Genomic DNA, 22,427 nt, shown 5'->3' on the forward strand with positions numbered 1-22,427 from the left:
GGAACACAAATAAAATTACACCACAGAACATACAGTCATGTCTTGGTAAAACACCCGTAAAACGGGAACAAATTCCTTTCTGGTTAGCCCAGAAAATCACTCAAATAGAGGCAGTATTTCCTGATACTACCCCTATAGAGAAACACAGAATCTTGACCATCTGCCTTCCTATGGGAATCGCACCACACGTGGAGGACTGCGACACTTGGGGTACAGTCTTTGCTTCCATTTATACAAAAACACACGGTGTTCCGTCTATGGCGGTAATACCAGAAGTGCTAAAACAGATTCAAAATGAATTCGGTCCAGAGCCCGCTTTAAATCTGGGTATGAAATTACTGAAAGACTTCAAGCAGGTCACGGCTATATTATTAGCCAACATAAAGGGAGAAGCAGCATCTGTGGCGATTCGCCAGAAGTTGAGGGAAACAGATATAAAAGATCCTGTTGAGCTTGCAAAAATCATAGAAAAATGCTATGAAGAATTAGGTAGAGACAGCTTGGGTGGGAAACCAGTAAAACCCCAACTGCTCGAAAGCCCTGAAAAATTATTTATTAAAAATAATTTAAACACTCCTAAAAAGAGCTGGGATGGAAATAAACAATCCACTCCCAAGGAAAAAGTTTTCCAGACCAGAGGAAGGTCTCCTCGACGGAGGGAAAGAACTCCGACTCGAGAACGCCAGTCTCCCCAACGGGAGCCCTCTGAGAAAAGATATAACCTTAGAAATAGGGATAATATAAAAAAACCTGATAGATATCAAAGTATTGATACACGTCCCTCTCGATCTTTTCCACAGAATTCGGAAAGAAGAGGACGGTCAGACCCAGGAGAGCACACCAAGTCCAAGGACAAGGAACCTGCTCAGAGTAAAAAATCTCAATTTCCTAAAAAGAAGGTAGCCAGTATTAGAGTAATCAACCATGCCGAGAATACTGAGGACACAGTTGAAAAACGGGGAGTGGGCATTGACAATGTTGGACAGTGCAGCAGAAATCAGTATAGCGCGCAAGAACTTGATGAGTCATCTGGAGACAGTGGACACGAATGAATACATTCAGGTTGAAACTGCCGACACCAGACTTAGCGAGCCCCATAAAATATACGAAATAACATTGCGTATAGAGGGTGATAAGACTAGGAAAATTAAGGGTCTATTTTGGGATAAACTCTCAAAAGGCTATGATATTCTGTTAGCTGAAAAAGATTGGCCCCCGGAGTTTGTCAGGGAGTGCCCTCGTGGCGAAGAAGTAATTATGCCTGCCTTCTCGAATCACATACCGATTCATAAAAAATACACATATGCAAGGAAATGGGCAGTGGCCCAGGCACCTGCATTATATAAAAATCATGTAGGATGGGATGAGGACTCTCCTCCTCACAAAATCCAACTAAAAAGTGAACCAACTGCCCAACGGCAGTATCCCATAAAGCAAGAAGCTAAAAAACAGGTCAGGGAGATCTTAGATCAACTTGAATACCAGGGGGTGATTGAAACATGCACCTCTCAAATGAACAATCCTTTGTTTCCTGTCTCCAAGCCAGACAATTCATATCGTCTAGTTTTGGACTACAGACATCTTAATACATGTTGCAAAACCTTTGCAGTACAAAACTCGCATAGTGCAGCCCTAATGAATAACATAATTAGGAAAAAATATAAAACGACATTAGACATTTCTAATGGTTTCTTTTGTCAAAACATTGCACCAGAAAGCAGATATTTGACCGCTTTCTCTGCATTTGGGTCGCAGAAAAATTCTGTCGACTCCCACAGGGGTTCAAGAACAGCCCAGGACTATTCTCAGCTAGGGTAACAGAGTTACTACAAATCTATGATGATGAAGCATTATCTTATGTAGATGATATTTATCTCACAGATGACGACTTGGATACTCACTTGAAAAGAGTGAACACCATCATACTTGGGTTCGCAGCAGAGGGTTACAAATTCAACTTTAAAAAGTCTCGAATTGCCCATCTGACAGTACTATTCTTAGGGTACGAATTATCAAGTGAAGGGAAAAGCCTAGCGGACAACTTCTTAGAGAAGTGCGCTGTACTCCAAGCTCCAAAAACGCTGAAGAATTTACAATCAATACTAGGTTTTCTGAATTTCGGAAGAACTTACATCCTAAATTACGCAGAGAGGGTTAAACCTCTCTACGAACTAATTAAACCTGATTTTAAACAAATCAATTGGACTCAAAAACACACAGAAATTTTGAGATCACTGCAAACAGACATGTTAGCAAAAACAAAATTAGATACACGTGACAACACACGTGATCTTGTAATCCGAGTCATCCCAGGAAGATGCGGATTCACATACCTAACCTCTAATGAGGGAGAAAAGGTACCAATAGCTTACAAATCACATTTGTACACAAAGGCTGAAATAAAATTCAGTTCAACTGAGAAAATTCTAACTGCGGTTCAGACTGCTGTAGCGAAAGAAAGGCCCCTAGCACAAGGTAAACGAATAATAATCGTAACACCCATACCGGCTTTAGAAGCGGTAACTAAAGCAAGCATTCCTAATGCTAAAGCTTTGCATCCGAGATGGATTCAGTGGGTTAATTCTCTTGCCGCAACAGACGTAGTTTACGAATTTGATCCTAACTTAAAAACACAGGAATTTTTACAATATGAATACGAATGTCCTCTGCCAATTGAAATCCTGCCTCTCGAAGAATACGGAAGTATTATATATACTGACGGATCAGCACAACCCGCAGTTGGGGGTAAGCAAGCTTACAGTGCTGCGTGCGCGATTGTTAAAGGTCGCTGGCACAAAGGAAAATTTAGACCATTGGTCACTAAAACACAATCTCTAGGAGATTGCTCGGCTCAACGAGCTGAATTAGTAGCATTTAAGATGGCGCTAGAAAATACCGATCGCGAATTCCCCACACTAATAGTGTGCGATTCTTTTTATTGCGTACAATCTTATAATGAATACTTGCAGAATTGGGTGGAAAATGGTTTCAAAGATGCAAAAGGTGGCACAATAAAGCATAAAATGCATTGGGAACAGGTAGTTCTTTTACAGAAAGAACTACAAAAGACTCACGTGATACATACACAGAGTCTTCGACGTGATGGCGTTCACGTTGCAGGGAATTCATTGGCTAATACAGCCGCCGCGGAAGCAACTAACCCGGCTTCCGTAGCCACAAAAAAGCGTACAGATAAATACATAGACGGGGAAACCATGCTGGCAGTAAAAACGACCGTAAAAGGCGACTGTGCAGCACTACCCGTAAACTATCCACTCAATTATGCATACATAATCGATGCAAACTCCGTTCCTTTTGCTCGAATCCCTGGAGTGGGGGATAGAGTAATTCCAAACACGAACAGGAGAATATTTTTAATAGCAGATGCACATATGGGTTTGGGTCTGAGACACCAAACAATTAAGGTTTCTCTGACTGAATTACAATCAGTATACTGGTGGCCGGGAATGAGTGTAGAACACCAAATATATGCAAACAACTGTGAAGACTGTAATAGGGATCGCAGTAGCGAACCTTGCTACCGGCTACCAGTCAGAAAGAGCGTAACGCTGCCTGCACCCCAACCTGCGTCCTATTAATTAGTTAAGACGAAAAGCACTTTAAAAATGAGTCCTCCAGCACTCGGCTGACGCCTAGAACGGTTATAAAAGATTTGCGAGTCTTTATCGGCACATACGCAATTACCACGTTCCATTCTGACCAGGGTCCTGCTTTCAGCTCTCGAGCCTATAAGGAGGCCATGGCCAGCATGGGAATTGGGTTGCGGTATTCTTGTCCGTCATACCCCGGAAGGGAATAGTGTGATAGAAAGAAAAAACCGGGACATAAAGCAATCTATAACAGCGAAGGTATTAGGTTCAGGCACTGGGTGGGTCAAACATTTAATAAGTGTCCAGACTAGTCTTAACAACATGCCAAGAAATTCTCTAAAAGGTTTCAGCCCATACGAACTATTGTTCGGAATTAGAATGAACGTTCAGGACCTCGATAGTCAGATGTCAGTGGTACAAGAAGAAACAAAGCACTTTGATGTAAAGGATCGTTTGGCTGTTTTACAGGAACTGAATGAAACAAGAAAATCATTAAGCAACATAAAGTTAAAGCAACAGCCAAGTACCACTGACGAGGCACCACCCGCAACAGCCCCAGCAAGGCCTGTCTGGATTCCAAAGATTGGGGATCTAGTCAGAGAAAAGATCGCGGTGAAGAAGGAATTTGGGCCTTCTTACAGAAAAGCAGTACCTGTCTTGGCAGTCACCGGAACAAGATCAGTCGTGCTACCGCCCCTTGCTGGTAAAAAGGAGAACAGAATCGTATCCATCGATCTGGTAAAACCACAAGCATGTGGCCTATAATCAACAGTAGGCCCAGTGGACTCCCAAGAAACAACAGAATACCCAAACTTGCAACAATCCAAGAGGTTCAAACTGAAAGACTAATCACATTCGATCAGCCTGCAGTGCACAATGAAGGACTATGCAATAATGCCATGGAACTCGTGCCTCTTGAAACACAGATTGAAACAGTTCGTCAAGAAACAACACCAGTCTACAATGATGTAGCATCAGAAAGTGCTACCGAGAGACAGATTGAAAGAACAATCCCATCAATTGACAGAACTGCCTCTGGTTATTTCATCAACTTCGACAACTTCTCTGAAGATTTAAACGACTCCGAAGTGATGCCAGAAACAAAAAAGTATTCTAAAGAAAATACAACAGGACTCCTTCAACACATCAAAGAACTATATCTGGATTCACCGTTGATTGAGCATTGGATTATCTCAGGGGTATTCATACTCCTACTATGCCTAATTTTAGTTTTAATTTTAGGGAAGTTCATTACAATTGAATGGACACAGCAAGTCAGAACATCAACCTAGTCCTGAAACCACACAGATCATCCCACGTGAAGAAAAGAGAACTGTCAACAGTAAATGTCACAGCAATTCCAATACCTGGTGGGGTAGTATGGGAGAAAACAGACTATGAGATATACGGTCCGGTCGAAATCCTGAAGTATCCTCATCAACTAAAGGTTTCCTTAAGTGACTTTGTGACACCAAGTACATTCTCTGATGATTGGGACTTTAACAGTATTAATGACATGATGTCTGATTTAGTAATGTCAGCTAGATTCACAGATCATGATTATTTACAAGGTTCATCTAGTTATGAGCAGTTATTCTGTTACACCCACTATGGGGATCATTACTTGCATAAATCTGCACAGCCTAGAAATGTTTTTATGTATAACCAATGGGAACATTGTTCTACACCACCTAAAAGCAGTTCTAAAGCATTCTTTGAGAAATTCAAATACTTCTCAGGGTTTAACACCAGTGATGCAGAAACGTTTTATTACAAACTGTTAGATAAAACAGGAATGAAAACAATGCTGACAAATTCTAAATTGATATATTCAGAAGCATTTTATGACAAAATGATGACATTTGGTTTTGATTATTGGAAAAATAATATTGAAACGAAAACAATTTGAGGTACAAAAGATTGGCAGGTGCAAGGCATAGAAGCACTATTTAGAACCTGCATGATACCAGAACAAATGTTATTCTTAAATGACACAGTACACCAAACATCTTGTCTTGGCCTAGCTAAGATCAAAGAACTTAAAACACCGTCTATACCAAAGCCAATACCTGAGAATACAACCGCAGATATTGAATTAGACGTGTTACAAATTTTACACTTCAACAGAACACATCCTGATTGGAAAAAGTGGTTAATCTGGCCTACAGACACAAATAGCTGTCAAGATAGATTCCTGAATAAAACACAGGGTTTAAAAATGACCAGATTAGACCCTAGATACTCCCAGAGACAACATCCAGGGATTATAACAACATACAGTGTAGGGAAACTCTGCCTAGAATGGCTAGCTACATCCACACTGGCTGAAATTAAGCAACACTTGTCTTTATTAAAAGATGGTGCTGATTTGCGCGATTTCATTCTTGGACCACGCAAACAGCGTCAAAAGCGTTTCATAGCGACCAGCATCTATGCTGCTTACAACGAGGCTTGGAAAGTAAAGCAAATTGAAACTGCTGAAAAAATACGAGAAATTGATCGTATTAATTTGGAGAAATCACTTTCTGTGGTAGACAATGGGTTAATGACTCTGTCTTCCAGAATATATTCTTTGGACAATATTGTATCCTCTGCCTTTGATGTGATAGACAGAGATTTGCTAATGTTACAACATGGCCAGTCTCAACTACGCTCTATTATAGAACTAGGCTGGACGCTGCAAAACCTTCGTTCAGGCTATGTGCCTTGGCGTTTAATCAACACAACGTCATTATTTTCCAGTTTTAACCTTACTGATAAACAGATCAGTTTGGCACAGAAAGGAGCAGACTATACAATCCTGAGCATCGAAAGACTCGAGAGATTACCATTGACAATGTCAGAGAGTCCTGTCATTGAATGGATAATACACGGGATTATCACAATTCCGATAACAACTTTCCGGTTTTAAAAAGTGCCTTGAATACATACCTGCTGGCCAGTATGAACAATTGGGTAAAGGATATGTAAAATCCATATGGAAATTACCATACACTCATTCTTGCTATAGTGACAGCGACAAAAATGTATTTCTTAGTGGTGAGAACTGTAAACATTCACTAAGCGGTATACTTTTGTGTCAGGGTATTAATTTACACGGAGCATGTGATGGAAATTCAAACAACCTTTCATGCCACCAGCTAGTCACACCTGCAACTCAGATAGAGCCCTTCTTTATGCAACTTTCGAACGGGAGTTACATTCTAAGAACGGATCACAGGTGCTGTGGCCTCGCGCCAGGGACAAGTTATCTAGTACAAGTAACATCCACGGTCAAATGCTGTATGCAAGCATTGTTTCCGAACGGGCCTCCAGACATAGTGACTCCCCTCTGGCCTCGTCTGAATCTCTATTCTATACGAATTGATACATTAAGCAAAGTTAAATCTGTACTTTTACAGACAACAGTGCCTATAACGTCATCTAAAGAGACGTATGATCTTCTAGTCGCAAGGACGGCTACTGAGGTCCATGACCTTTTATCAACAAATTGCCCCGTGCATTTCGTAGAAATGTGCAGCCAACTCCTTAACATGTCTAGTGCAACAAGCATCCCAGGCATATTTAAGACAGTCTTTACGGGACTGCTAACACCCTTCCAGGCAATTTTGGGAATCTTTCCTAATTTTGTGCACTCCATCTTTGGCGGCATTCCACTATTTTTGGGACTCGTTGCAGGGATTCTATTTTTGACCATCCTGCTACGTTATGGCAAGCCTCGGCTCAGACATAGCTCCCATGGGAATGGAAGAGACAATCCTAGCAATGCGCTACAGGGACAGGATAACTAACGTCCTCGGATTGGCCAGGCTGAGAGATCTAAACATGACCTGGTTCCTTTCATTCAGACCGATATGGCAAAATTGCATTTTACCTGTGCTACGGTGTATGCTTTGCGGAGATGAATGCGTGTTGGACATCTGTCTTTCACTTCCATCAGCAGTACCAATGGACGTCGATACTTTGCTCAGTCCAATAACGGCTCACGCATTGTGTTGTCCCCAGCGGCTACCAATCCTGATGACGGCATTTGTGGAGACTCCTGTACTACAGCAAAGTGGTAACAGTGGAGCGAGTGACAAAAGCAACATCACCCAGGTACAACGTGCTGTGAGCATTGCTGGTCCTGCCTTCGATGACAGCAATCACTCTCACACCTGCCAAGTTACAGCGCTATCTAATTTGGTTGAACTATCACCTGAATTTGTAGACCAATTCTTTGAGAGCCTGTCTGATACGATGTTCTCACCCATAGAGAAACAATAACTTTTTAGAAGCTTTCCGACACACAGCGTTCCCATGAACTCTGAATTCGGCCTTCAGTTTTGATCAACAAAAACTGCCAGGAGCTTTGGAAATTTATTTTCTTTGAATTGGACAATTTTTCTGAAATTGACCATTTTGGCACAAACAATTCTTTGCTTAACGTAAATACTATTCTTAGAGAACAGAAGCTTCACACTTCTATTTCTAAACACATCTAGAGACATAACAACATAACACCAGCCTCTAGCACACATGTTATTACAATGCATTTTTATGTGATGATTTATCTCGCATTTCTTCTGTCAGAGATACTTCATGTGTAATTCTCTATGCATAATCGTTCATTGAGTTCATATGCAATAATTTTTGAATGATTACTATGCTTTTAAAAAACGTACAGTACCTAAATTCCATGTATTACAAGTACGCCTATTTCGAATGCATTTATGTATTTTGGGGTGGGCAATGTTACACATGCATCTAATTGCTTAGTTTTAGTAATTTTGATGGACATTACCCGTGGAGTGGGTGTTGCGTGCTTATCTAGGTTCCTGATCGATACTGTGACCTTATGCCCCTATTCGGCTATAAACCCATTTATCCCCTATATTGGCATAACCGTTCAATTGCGATTTACTGAAAAGTCATCTCTGGCCTCACACGAACAGAGCCACATTCCAGCATGACTCTCTGCTACTTCCTTTGCGACCAATTAGTGCAATGACAGAGCAGCAGTCACTATCTGATATTCCTAGATAACACTCCGAGTTCTTCAACAAGATAAAAACTTAGCAAACCTGGAAATCCCCGCTTGCTATGTTTTGATTAGTAATGGAACTCTAATGAGCAACTGATAACTATCACTTCCTAGTGACATCTTTAATTGACGTCTTATGTCCAGCAAACTTGCGTCAAACCCGGCACCTGTCAGGTATAAATATTACCAATGTTGCCTTAAGCGAGCGAAAACCTGTTGCTGATGCCAGATGCCTGCAAGACCCCGTGTTGGTAAAAACTAGCACTCTGTCGCTGCAGCCTGCTATCCTGTGGTGGTGAAGCTACTGATTACCATTATCGCCGCTAAAGCGCGACCTATGGTGCAGTATGCTTGAGGAGCCGAGCAGCCGTCCTCTGCGAAGACATCCAGCCCAGCTGCCCGCGGACGCTGTCCCCCGCCTCCTTCCTCGACGCGCTGAGAGAAGCCGCTGCCTTTCTCGAGCAGAGAAATCCAGTCCCGGCGCTTCCGGTTTACCCTCGCGGGTGACTGGGATATCGAGAGAGACCCCTGAAGGAGATACCAATCCTCCATCATTCTATTCAGAGGTATGGTGTTGACTAAACCCTTAGACGAGAATTCTTGAAACAAACCTTGGCAAAACCAACTTAACTTAAGCTACTTACTTACTCCCCTTCTCACGTGTTAGGCTTAGGTCAGGCACACTGGGGTAGGCTTAGTTAGAAGCACCAGTTGAGTATGTTAGCCTAATGTATATATGACTGTATATATGTTTTATTACTTTTAACCATTGTATGGCTAAGAAACCATATCAATGCTTTTACAGTTCTATTTCGCAATACTTATCTTACTGTACGTACCTTTTATAATAACAGTTATTGCAATTGTTATAATACATTTCTCTTGTACGAGAAGAAAGACTGTTCAATAAATGTTAACCTTTATTGATACACGCCCGTCTCTCTATTCTCTACATACCGTGAAAGTAAACTGCACTAGACTGACTGAGTGAAATCTATGTCTATTGTTTCACACGACCCTAGAGATCGACTCTTGATCTGAGGAGCAAAGTTGTCATGTTGCACGGTTGTTGGAAAACTGAATCCCTTCTTGTCTGTGCCAGGGAAGCTGATCACTTCCTATGCAGAGAAGAAAGTTTCCAGTGACCTCTGAGCTAGTTGGTAACACAACCCAATTAAGTTTAGCATAGTCAGTGGAGGCCTGGAATATCCGCAGTTCCACGTCGATACTACTGTTTATGTTATTCCAATGCGCAGGGCCTAGTGGGAAACTAGGAACTACACTACATGGCAAACCTCTACTTCGGGTCAGAACCTGAAAAGAGATACACAGCCGTAATACTTGTTGTTGTATAAGCTTTATTCGAGACAATTCTCATAAAAGCACATAAAATCAGAACAATTACACAAAAATACAGGGTCAGAGTAAAAAATCATTAAACACAGTGCAGCTCATACTACATTACACATAAAACAATTTATACCATTTACATAAAAATTTGTTAAAAAGGGAATCCCTGGTTACCTGCTACCCCCCAAAGACCGTCGTCTTATCGCCCAAGCCCAACCCATGTATTTGGCTACCCCCATGACTATCGAATCCTGGTTTGTAGTGCACAGGATTCTTAGGGCCACTGCACTATCTCGTGTCCCCAGGTTTTTGCATACCGGCGAGAGCCATTTTCTCCTCGGTTTTACATAGGCTTGACATGCGAAGAGAAAATGGCCTATGCTCTCCTCGGCATTTTCACAAGCAGGACATAGGTTGTCAGTGGGTCTGTGCCAGCCAGATGTCAATTTCTTAAGGGGGATAGATCCTGACCTTAACTGAAAGACAAGTTTCCTGTCCATAGGTACAGTGATATTGGCCCAGTAATTTTCTAGGACAGGAAAAATTTTAGTCTCCAGAAAACGACCAGACATAGAATCTGCCCTGGTGTCATTCAGCATCTTGCCTCCCACCCAATCCCAATATTGCTCTTTGAGGGCTTCTTTGCTTGGGAAGATTTCTCCCTCGGGGTTGTTCCAAAGATTCGAAAACCCTAGGTTTACCAGCATGGTCTTCAGGTGTTTTAACCATTTTATCTTATGGAAGATATCTTCCTTGATTATCCACAGGAAGCCCTCCGCGTACTGTCTTATTTCTGGAGTCGTCCAAAGGCGTCTCCAGTAAAGAACTGGTCGCAATCGAGCTCTGTCGACAATCGTACGTCTGCCTAACTCCAAGAACAATGGGATTAGGGGGGTACTCTGTGGAAGTCCAGTAATCCCACGCATGAACTTGTTCTCGGAAGTCTGAAGAGCCACCAGACTATTCCAAGCCCATAGTTCCGCGCCATATAAAGTGGCACCCAGAACCTTCGCATCGTACACTGTCATTGCAGGTTTTATAGGTTTTGTTTTTGATTTACGATGTTCCCCCCTTAGGGCACCTGAAAGCTGCTGGTGCTTTAGGACTACTTTATTCACATGATGCGTCCAGCCATTCCCCCCCGCGATCTGCACTCCCAAATACGTAAATTCATTAACTATATCGAGCCTGCTATTATTAAGGGTTATTTTAGGATAACTCCTGCGTCCTGCAGAGAAGGCCATTAGTTTGGTTTTTCCTACATTTACCTCTAGCCCGTGCTCCAAGCAGAAAGCATCAAAAATGCTTAATGCACGTTGCAGCCCCATGGGGGTCTTAGACAAAATAAGAGTGTCGTCGGCGAACATCAGGATTGGAACCCTGGTGTCCGCTAACGATGGGGCATCTACACTAGCCTTCAACATTCTCTCTACTATCCCATTAATGAATAACGAGAAAAGTAGAGGGGCCATGGAACAGCCTTGCCTAACACCCCTTTCCACAGGGAAATCCAATGTTGTTTCCCTACTTCCTCCCCACTGGACTCTAGCAAAGTTGGATTCATGCAATCGCATGATTAATGTTAGCAGTTCAGCAGGGATCCCCAGCTTTTGGAGGACCGACCATAGCTTGTACCGGGGGACTAGATCAAACGCCGCCCGCAGGTCGACAAACGCAACGTACAGGCTGCCCCTACCCAACTCGACGGTCTTCCACCGCAATATGGTGAAGCGGAAGACCTGGTCAATGGTACTAGTTGCTCGCCTAAATCCCGCTTGGTATGGGGAGAGGGCACTATTATCTTCTACCCAGTCCATTAGCTGGTTTGTTACCATTCTCCCAACAATTTTCTGCATGGTGGCTATTAAGCTTATAGGCCCATAATTAGCAGGCAATGAGCGATCGCCCTTCTTGTGAATGGGGATAATGGTTGCACCCTTCCAAATGTCTGGAACCACTGCCCCCTTTGCTAGGGCATTTACTACAAGGTGGGTGTATCTCGCCCATCTACTCACATCATGTTTGAAAATATCGGGTGGGATACCATCTGGACCTGGCGCCCTCCCACACTTCGCGGAACAGATGGCAATTTCAGCTTCTCTAAGGGAGAATAGATCTTCGGTTGCATAAACCGGTATTATATTATCAGCTGCCACGGGTTTGTTACTTTCCGCGTACTGTGGCCCAAAGTAATCGACCCAGGCTTCCACTGGTACATTGTTGTCAGGTTTTACAGGGCCCGCACCACTACCCCACTTGATAATTTTCCAAAATAACATTGAGTCTTTATTATCAGAGGCTTCTTTTAATTGGGCCCAATGGTCTTCATCCCATTTCTTTTTGGCACGATAAATGGCTAATTTGTACAGTTTCCTATTCTTTGTCACTGCAGCACGGTCCCTGTTCCTTATGGCATGCCCCAGGTCTAGACGTGCTTTTCTACAGTGGTTATCAAACCACCTGCCCACTTCCTTTGTTTTCTTCCCTTTTCTTTTCTTAATGAAAAAACATGGTCTTAGAAGGGAGAATAACTTATTGTGAATTTCAGTGATACCGTTGTCCCCTGGAACCACTGGGACTGCTGCTTCAATCGCGGAAATTGCACCATCAACCTTATTGGTAATATATGTCATAGTGGCCTCATTTGCTAGTACCTTGGGCCATTTTAACCTTCGCTCATCGTTGCTTAAAAGAGGGGTTTCATCGTGTGTCTCGATTGGGTTTCCTGAACCGGTATTCCACCACCTGTGGGACACACATAGGGGGTTGTGGTCACTTTCTACCCGGGGCCTAACAGCCATGTCGACAACCCCATTCCACAGCTGGAGACTACACAATATATAATCAATTCGGCTCCTATTAATACCATTGTCAAAAGTGTGGCTGCCCTCCTTGTCACCAGGTGTCCTGCCGTTAAGAGCTCTAAGTCCATGTTCCAAACAAATTCCATTTAACAATAAAATCTCTTTTGTCCATCGCTTCACAGGTTTTAGGTTTAGAGATGGTACTCCCCAGAGATTATCCTCTTCACTCTCCATAGGGTCATTTGTGCAGTCCAAGGGTTCAAAAGTCCTGTTTAAATCCCCAACAATTATCTTTACATTTTCCTGGGAATTAGCCTCCATGGCATCAGACAACAACTCAATAGTGGATAGATTTGTTACTTTGTCTCCTCTCACATAAACATTGTATAAATCTATTGGTTGGCCCTTAGCAACAGAGATTCTTAGTGCTTGTAGATCAATGTTTCCCACGTCTAGGATTTTTATGTTTATGTGCAAATCCTGTCTAACCCAAACAGTTAGGCCACCCTTGGGCCGCCCTCTTCCCCCTTTTGAAGCTGGTATACAATAATTCAAGTAACCTAGGCAAAAGAGTGGATCGCAAGCCCAGGTTTCTTGAAAACAACAAATGTCAAAACCACTTATGAAATCCACCCAAGGTTGGGAATCCAACTTACTAGCCAACCCAGCGACATTCCAAGATAAAAGGGTACCAATATCTGCATTTGTCCCATCCCGATCTTTAACAAGTGGAAATACATGGGCTGACATTGGACTTTCCATTAAGCTAGTCTGACTTTCTAAATCAACTGTTGGGTCCACAGTTAAATCATCTATTGCAGGGTATAAGACATTTGTGTTTGGTGTTCCCAGTCTTGAGCCACCTTCTTCAGCCACACACCCAGCCTCAATGTTGTTCACCAATAAATTTATAGCAATGGTATTACCACAAACATCACGTAACCCTTCTACCTCTTTTATAATTCCACCCATGCTATCAATACCAGTATGTCAATACCCCCAGCCCGGATCCTGCCATCCTACATAGGGATTGTAATATGTATGTGAGGTATGAATATGACCAGCAGGTGGAGGTGGTAAAGGAATAACTGGCCATGGTACAGTAGGGGGGATTAAGGGCTCGTTGAGTAAACTTGTTGTTACACTTGAGGGTCGGGGGTAAAAAAAGGTAAGGTCCACGATACCAATACCACCCTTATTTGTTCCCCATCCCTGTCTTGTTATCCATCCCACTACCCTAGGGTCTTGGAAGTTAACCACTATACAGTCCCCCCCCAGGGTTTTTGGTGTGTAACCCATCCAGTCAATTCTCCTTGCCCCTATTATTAGCCCGTCAATATCACCCGGCAGAGGACGGTTTTCCTTTAACCAGTGCATGGTCTTGTTTTTAAGCATCTGGAAATTTTCTCTCTGTCCTGGGGGTAAAGGTGGTACATTGATAAGAACTGCCACATAAGGGAAGGAGTCTGGAGTAAGATTAATTGGGGGTTTTCTATGAGGTGGCTTTGGCAAGGGCGGTGGGATAGATTTGGGAACTTGGGGAACAAGTTGGAGGGCAGGTTTCTGCACCTGTAGTTTATTATTTACTTGGGACAATGCTAAAGATTTACCAGCCGGCTGGCATGCATTAGCCCCGTTTCCTCCCCCCGGGATGTTTGGAGGTATACGTGTGTTATTGGTTACGTTTACAGATGCTGGTACTTTACCCACTTGTTGGCACAAAGTAGCCTCAACATTTGCAACGGCCGGTGGATTTTGTATCTGGGCTAGTATGGGCTGTGTAGGATGTGTTGAAGTCGACTGCAATGGTTCAGAACCAGCAGCCACTCTCTCAGCCCTGTCTGAAGTTTTTGCAGTGGCTTTAGCTGGAGGTTTGTTTTGTTTGGGAGGTAAAGGGGAGGCATTCCGGGGAATTCTACCCTTATCCTGTACATGAGGGTTATTTGCGACCTGTGGGTTTGTGTTTACTTCCACCCTATTTGCTTTAATTAGGGATTTTGTAGAATAGAAATTGTCTAAAGTTGTCTGCTCGAAGTGGTTTAACCTATCTACGAGCTTAGCAATTCTATCCTCGATAGGGGTAAGTAGTAATCTAAACATTTTTTCAAGTTCTGGAAGCACATTTGCAAATAATACAACGTTTTCTTTACTTGGTACATTGGAAACAGTACAAGAATTGTCCGCTGTGTCTTGATTATCCTGGGATACAGGGATAGTTAGTATTACACTTCCTGTACTTTGAACTTGTTCGTTCCCTGCCTTTCCAATGTTCACAAGTTTATGTAACTTCCTGAGTTTTTGTGGAGGTCTGGCCACCTTTTTGCATTTTTTTACGGAAGCTGGTCGTTTCCTTTTGGACCCAATTTTCGGATTGGCAGATGTAACTTGAGAACCTAGATCAGGCTGCGGTGATGAATGGGAGTTACTACCACAAGGATTATTTGAATCTGCCACGACATTCTTGTTTGCTTTATCACCCTGAACCTCAGAGTGTTCGTGTGTGACTGGTAGGTTCACTGATGATAAAGGGGTTACCAAAGTGGGGTAGGCTACATTTGAAAACTTGTCCGTGGAGTTCTTAAGTATTTCAATGGATAACCTACGTTCTGCATGCTTCTCAGCCAAAGTTAATTCCTTATCTATTGTCAATGAGCGATTAAAAAAGAATTTGTCTAAGGGACCAATGGCCAGAGGACCAGGCTCCGTTGGAAGAGTCATCAAATGGCTAATTGCAGGGCTTGTGTTTGTAGACATTGCCATATCGGTTACAAGATAATGCAGATTAGTCAATATCACTTACTGAAGTAGATGGTATATGGCGCTGGCAAGAGGGGTGGCCCAGCCCGGCCTCCTTCGGCCCCGGACGGCCACAGACGGTCCCGCCCTTGTCCCGGGCTTCTCCCGGCGCCCTCCCGCGCGCTCCCGCGCAGCGGGATCGTAGTACACTAATAAGGGGGAAAGGGTGGGGCAGGGGGCGTGGCGATCAGGGAGAGCGACCCAGGTGTTGAGGGTTGACCGCACGCAGGGGCTCCTGGTAGTTGGAGTCCCTGCTGGTCCGCTCGCAGCCCTGTGCCTGCCTGTTCTCACTTGCCCAATCCAATATCTGAGTCCTGTGGTACAGCGCCCCTTTGGCACACAGCGCCTCGCACCACGCGGCGAGGAGCTGCTTCTGCAGGGAAGGGTCCAGGTACGAAGAGAGAGACCACGGCAATGGTCAGTGCAACAGAGAGTGCCGTAATACACACATAGTGCATGAAGTCAGTAATCCAAATAAGGGGGGGAAAGAAAAAACAAGGGATATGAAGACATCCAATATCAACAACAAAGATCAGAGCAATGTAACAATGCAAATCAATAATACTGGGTGGGATAATCCTCGCCTCCTTGTCCTTAATAGAATTGAAAATTCTTGTCACGTATGTTTGCAAATTTTGAATTCTATTTCAGGACAGGAGGCTCCGATTATGCTTGTTCAAAGCTGATCCACCACAACAGATGCAATATGATCAATTGGTTTATAGTAAAAAGTTTTGAAAACAGAGTCAGAAGACCAATCTGCGGCCTTCATAATGTCAAAAAGAGTGACACCCATGGAGAAAGCTTTAGAAGCCATTGCCCCACGTGCCGAATGTGCACCAAAAACAGAAACATCAATGCCAGCCTCCGACATGAGCCATCGTACCCAGCGCGCTAATGTAGCAGGGGTAACAGGGCGAAAGGGTTTCTGTAAAGCAATTAACAATTGACTATGCATATCTGAACGAAAAGGAGCAGTACTTACTTCGTAATCCTTGACACACTGAACAACGCAAAGGTTGGGGTGAGTAGGAAAGGATGGATAGTTAATAGAAATAGTATTAGATTTTGTACGTCTGGAAACGAGAAACGTAACACCCTCGGGCGTAAAGCTTCGACCCGCAAGGTCTAATGCCCGAACATCAGACACTCTCTTGCAAGAAACAAGGCACAACAACATAGTCAATTTTGCCGATAGTTGCTTGCGGGACAGCAAAGGATTAAGAGGCCAAGCCTCTAGAAACCGTAAGATGATGGAAACATCCCATAAAGAGACGTACTTAGGACACGGCGGTTTCGCCAGATGGATACCCTTAAGTAATTTGGTAATTAAAGGATGCTCCGCTGCAGGCTTACCATCTACCTGGATATGACCAGCTGAAATGGCAGAACGAATTTTTTTTACCGTCCTATAAGCCAGACCAGAAGAGGCAAGAGAAGCCAGAAAGTTAATGATCAAAGAGACATCCGCCGAAGTGGGATCAACATCCCGTTGAACACACCAGTCACACCAATGCTTCCAAGATCCTTTGTATCGTTTGTGAGTATTGGGAGACCAAGCCTCACTAATGAATCTGGAAGCGTCTCTAGAAAGGCCTGGGACCGACCAACAATCCCCGAAATTCGCCACACCAGCAGCTGCTGGAGATTGCTGGACAGAATCAGGGGATGCGGATCTTCGAGAGGATTCAGGAAGAGATTCCACTTCTGGGGAAGAAGGATTAGCACAGCACAACACATTTCCAGTAGAACCGGGAACCACGCTTGAGCCCTCCAAAGTAGAACAATCAGAATCAGTTCCGATTGATAACGTTTTACGTAAGCCAGGACTCTGGGAATCATCATAAACGGGGGAAAGGCATAACACAGACTCATCGGCCAAGCTTGCAGAAAGGCATCCGTGGCCAGGGCCTTCGGATCCGGCCTCAAACTATATCGCGAAGGACCCCACCAGGAGTTTCAGGCAATTGATGTGGAGAGACAACTCCTGTGGAGACCAACGACCCCCTGTCGAGACAGGACCGCATCGGGCTCACCAACCCCAGTGGCTGGACTCTATCACAAGTTCCGGCAAAGCCCCGAACAGGGCTCGACCATTCCAAGCCTCCATGTGATCCAGCCACCATTGCATCTCCCACCTCACCTCCTCCGAAAGAGGAATCAGATCTGAATATCTGAGGCCTTTCTGGAGATGATGGATCTTCAAGCGTTGCATTGCCCTGTAATGTAGAGGACCTGGGAAGATCGCTTGTATGGAGGATGCCAACAGACCTACGACACGTGCTAACGATCTCAATGACACAGTCGGTTTGGAAATAATGGAAGTTAACTCCCTCTTGATATACCGAATCTTCTGGTTGGGTAAAAGAAGTTGGCAAGCAATGGAATCGATCCGGAAACCCAGAAAATCTATTATTTGCGTCGGCGTTAAAACGGATTAACGTTGACCAGAAAACCCAGAGACTGTAATAGATCGATGGACCATTCCAGATGAGTCAGGAGTTTGAGCGGACAGTCTGCCAAAACCAGAATGTCGTCCAAGTAAATAATGAGACGCACTCCTCGAGCTCGAAGATGCTCCACGACCGGCCGTAGAAGCTTCGTGAAGCACCAGGGTGCTGACGAGAGGCCGAATGGGAGAACCGGATACTCGTACCAAATTCCTTGCCAAAGGAATTGGAGGAACCGACGATGAGGCCCGAAGACCGGAATCGACAGATATGCGTCTTTGAGGTCCAGACGAACCATCCAATCCCCCTCTCGAAGGAGATCTCTCAACAGATGGATGCCCTCCATCTTGAAATGCCTGTAAACAATTCCCCCATTGAACTCTTTCAGGTTGAGAACAAGGCGCGAACCGCCCCCTTTCTTCTCGACCAGAAACACTGTGCTGGCGATCCCTTGTGGATGACGGACAGTAGGAAGAATCGCCCCTTTTTTGAGGAGAACATCTATTTCCTGCTAAATGAAATCCTGATCTCGAAGGGAAAAACATAGGGGATTGGGAGGGTGGGCCTGATGCTGGGGCTGGTAAAACTCTTTTTTGAAACCTTGAACAGTTTCCAGCACCCATGCATCGTTGGAGATCATACGCCAATTGTGGAGAAAAAAACGTACTCTGCCCCCAAAACCATATTGCAAGCAGGAGTCAGGCTCACCTGAAGCGTTGGAGTCCTGGTAATGACCCTGCTGACCTCCGGAACGTCCTTTTCCATAATATCCTTTACCCTTGTGAGAGGGATAGAAATTCGATCTGGAAGAATAACCGGAGTCTTGACCTCCTCCTCGTTGAGATTGAGAACCTCTGTGGGACTGTTGTTGAGAACCTCGGCCGAACGAGCGTTCTCTATGTCGTCCGGCCTTGGCAAAAACCGGACGCAAGGCTCGTCGCAACGAAGACTGCGCTTTGTCTATACGCTTCGTTAGTTCTTTCAAGAATGGTTGTCCAAACAAGAGGCTCTGTGCCTCTGGACCCGATTCTGATGTAGAGAGCTACGCCAATTTAGGATCAAGTTTTAACAGGATGGAACGACGTCTCTTGCAAGAAATCGCACAATTGGCGTTACCCAATTGGCAGATCGCCCTTTGCGCCCACTCAATTAATTCATCAGGAATCCACTAGAGTCGCAGACTCTTTTGCCAGAATCCAAGATCCAGTATTTTGGTCAGCGGACCCAACCAATCAAGCAACTTGTCCTGACATGAGCGCCAAGATCTGTCAAGCCCCTTTTTAGGGTCCTTTGAATATTTTTTCAGATAGGTGACTATCGTTGGGTCAACCTCAGGTGTCACAGCCAAATGGTCAGCAAGATCTGGCCTAGGGCATTCTGAACGAAGCCTGGCTCGAACATCCCTGTTGAAAGGTTGACGTATGTGAGCCTGGACATACGCAGCAACTGCAGGGGAAGGTAACCAAGATGAAGAATGAGGATGAACAATTTCTGAAGGCTCAAAGGTCAATACAGGGGGATGTATGGGAGCATCAACAAAATGTTCTTTGCACACCTTCTTTCTAGATGGTGGATCCTCGTGATCCGAGGAAGCAGAAGAGTGAGTGTCCTCTGTGTCACTGTGTTGAATAACGGAGGACTTATTTACAGAAGACTTGGAAGCATCCGCCGCCAAAGTTTTAGCCAATTTCTGAAAATCTGACCTGTGGGAATTTACAGGAGATTTGGAGGATTTTTTGGAAGCAGGTAACCAACCTTGTTGCTGTGCATACAGGTTTAAATGGCGCTTCAGCGGGTTGATGGCACGCACCAGTGCCTTATTAACCAATTGATGGACACCTTTGTCCAACTCTGCGACCAAATCCTGCTCCAATGAGCCAGAGTCATTCTCCCCATAATAATAATCATCATCCTCATAATCATATTCTTCCATGATACACAAAGTGTACAGTAATGCCCACAAGATGACTAATAGTTTCCAGGAATGCCAAAGGCACAATGCAAGGGGGAGCGTGAGAAACCCTCAGTAAACCAGTAGCGCAGGAATAAACCTGGCCACAAACAATTCAAATGTGGAGGGAGAGGGCCTGCTGAAAACGACAGAAAACCACACTCTAGGCAAAGCCTATGCACACAAATACAGCCCAAGCACTCTGCGAGCCAAGGCGTCACACAGGGTTAAATTCTGTCAGGCTGTGGGCTACGACGTCAGAGACGACCTGCACTCATCCGGCGTAGTGAAGAGACACTACGAGAAGTCGGAAATAGCTGGCGCGCATGTGCGACACAGCCGCCACCAGAATAGAGTCGGAAGAGCTTGCGCACCCAGCGCGAGCCACCAAAACCCCAAACTCCCGCTCCACTTTAGAAATAAGACCTCGGCAGTAAATGCCCGGTCTATGGGAGGTGAGCACACGCTCCCAGCAATGCGCACACGCAAACCGGCAGAAAAGAGGAAAATCGGCAAAACGCTAACAAACGCGCAACCAGAGCCGGAGTGCGCTGCAAAGACGCACGATGGAAGCGCGAAGCACCAAGCAATATTAAAGCACAACAATGCTGCAAATACAGGTAAGAACCAAAAAAGCACTTAACTGGCTGCGGAGCAGCAAAGAAAGAGGAAGAAAGACTATCATTGGGACCTTTTACACTAGTACTCTATGGTTGTTACCCTGGTGGTTATGGGTAATGTAGTTTTTTGGTTACTGTTTTTTGGCTGCTGAGCATTCTTTAAAGAAATGAGAAAAGCATAATCGGAGCCTCCTGTCCTGAAATAGAATGGCTTACTCCTGAGTTGACACCTAGTATCGTACTCTGTTGTGTTGGCCTTTACACGGTTCCAGGTTGGTGCGTGATACGAGCATTAATAAAAGGACAACAATACTAAACACCCAAAAGCGCCGAATAAGCATTTATAATTATACGAAAAATATAGTGATCACGTTGGAGCAGAACAGTAGAGCATAAAGATGAGGAAACGCTTCACAGCTCGAAGAGACGATAAGGTTGGAGACGTGGTACTGGATTTTGAAAGCTACATTGAAATGAACGTAGACTGAATAATGTTGTAATAGTCTTGCTATTAAGATACGATGCGTCAAAATATAAAGCTAAGTTATATATTGTTAGAACTTTAAAAGGTACCGTTCTCTTAAACGATGTTGAAATGTTTTACTCTTACACACACACATATCCTATCTTAAAATAGAACACTCATTTCCAAGATGGCCGAATTATTTCTCAAAGCAAGATTTTGTTGTCCTCTCTTCTTGTTCATGTTTTTGGGACGCGAAGCAGGCCGGGAGCTGTCAGTGCTGCCCTGCTTTGATCCCCATCGCCGCCGCAACAAAACCACTGTAGCAAGCACTGGGTGCCTGCCCGAGGGGGCTACCAGAGGTGAGTTTGGCGCAGGAGCTAGTTGACTCCTGTGTTTAGGCTGCTAATGCGGGGTAGTGATGGGTGAGGAATCGTGACTGCCGAGGCATCCTCTGTGAAACAATCCCCTCGCATGTTCTCTTCGCAGGTCTAGGTGTAATTACATCTCAGGATGGTGTCGCTCCCTTGACCAGCCCATCTCTAGCAGGGCGCCGGTACCCTCCAGTGCCCAGGTGTTATTTTTCTACAGTTGTTATGAACACTCACTGATGGAGGTGTCTTTTAGCTATGCGGCAAGCCACAGTTTCCGCTTCAGCTCTTGTGACGGACGATCCATCAAAATAATAGGGCAAGCCCAACCAAGGTCCTGGCTTAGCCCTGTGAGATCCAGAGCATAACATAAGCAACCATGATGGTTGACCTGAATATCGTGCAATAAAGTCCCGTAAAATATCATTAAGACTCCTCAAAATTTTAAGACATTGAGACTATCACTCCGCTGAGTCTATTTAAGGAATACCACCTGGTCGATGTTTACCGGCCTGACCCGCTTTTAATTGTCAATGGAAGGACACAAAAAATGGTGAAATTCCGTGAAATGCCAATTTTTCTCTCTTTCATATATAAATCTAAAACGGTCAACTAAGGAAGAAATTAATCAAAATTATTTGACAGTTGTCTAAATAAGTTCAAATTGAATCATTAAAGCATACTGAGGGATAATTCATATATTACAATTAATACTTACAAGTTTACAATACATACATTCGTATTAAACCCTTGGCCCTTCCAAAATAACAAAATGTAAACAAATGGAAAAGTGGTATCCCAAGAGCATTTATTAAAAGTGATAGTTTGTAGGCCTTCCGAGAGCTGGGACCTTTTGATATAAGCAAAATGATATAAATGATATACTTACTTATAGGGGCTATCAAATAAGCTCTCTTCATCTGTTGGTCATTTGTTGTGTCATTCTCATTTTCTTCCGCCCCAAACAGCATGGGTCAGTGAGTGAGCC

General features: G+C 44.1%; 1 protein-coding gene across 2 annotated transcripts in view; it reads left to right on the plus strand.

Moving 5' to 3' along the window:
* The first annotated feature begins 21,317 nt into the window (after positions 1-21,317).
* The window catches only part of DOP1A (DOP1 leucine zipper like protein A), a 1,079,867-nt gene continuing 1,078,757 nt past the window's right edge, over positions 21,318-22,427 (plus strand). Inside the window, exon 1 of one of the 2 annotated variants that reach the window (XM_086926553.1) lies at positions 21,318-21,430. The gene's annotated coding sequence lies outside the window, so the exon portion shown is untranslated. The remainder of the gene's footprint in view (positions 21,431-22,427) is intronic. The other variant, XM_086926552.1, reaches the window with a different exon arrangement.

Source organism: Lissotriton vulgaris, chromosome 6, assembly GCF_964263255.1.
Source record: "Lissotriton vulgaris chromosome 6, aLisVul1.2, whole genome shotgun sequence".
Classification (NCBI taxonomy): Eukaryota; Metazoa; Chordata; class Amphibia; order Caudata; family Salamandridae; genus Lissotriton; species Lissotriton vulgaris.